The 490-nt window shown below is 35.5% G+C and overlaps 1 long non-coding RNA gene across 2 annotated transcripts; it reads left to right on the top strand.

The window, feature by feature from the left end:
- The first annotated feature begins 7 nt into the window (after positions 1 to 7).
- On the top strand, positions 8 to 490 carry LOC104774917. Of its 2 annotated transcripts, none has more exons than XR_765585.1 (3): positions 8 to 81; positions 257 to 327; positions 422 to 490. It is a non-coding gene; the product is annotated as an uncharacterized LOC104774917 (long non-coding RNA). The 2 variants fall into 2 exon arrangements; XR_765584.2 differs by having other exon boundaries at positions 18 to 81; positions 197 to 327.

Raw genomic sequence — 490 nt, 5'->3', positions numbered from 1 at the left:
ACTTTATTGTTTTCAAACAGATAAACAAGGCGTAACATGCTCAGAAGAGTTTGAATCCTTCCTGGTCAAGAGTCACTAAAGGTAGGCTTAAGATACTGATATTTTTAGGGTGTTTTAGATTTAATATATGTGATATGTTATGTAGGTTATAGTCTAAAGTGACTCGGTGTAAACATTCTTATAAATTATGAAACAGAGAAGATTCATAATTGTCTCACAAGTCTTGGTGATTTTTCATTGGCCTTGAGTGATTAAGACTATCGGATCCATTGGCAAGTCAAATACGGAGAGGCAATGAAGAAGGATGCTACAGCAGCTGGTGTCACTGTGAGTCCTCTTTAGGTTTATTAGTTATTGGTTTTTGGTTGTGCCTTATATCATCATGAAAATAGACTGTTTATTTTCTGTTGTGTATATACAGGTCCGCTATTTTAAAGATGAGACAACACCTACAAAACTTGCGGTGTCTGTGTTCTTGGTAGAGAAAGAT

Source organism: Camelina sativa, unplaced genomic scaffold (genome assembly GCF_000633955.1).
Source record: "Camelina sativa cultivar DH55 unplaced genomic scaffold, Cs unpScaffold06770, whole genome shotgun sequence".
Classification (NCBI taxonomy): Eukaryota; Viridiplantae; Streptophyta; class Magnoliopsida; order Brassicales; family Brassicaceae; genus Camelina; species Camelina sativa.
This window is presented reverse-complemented; position numbering and strand designations above follow the sequence as displayed.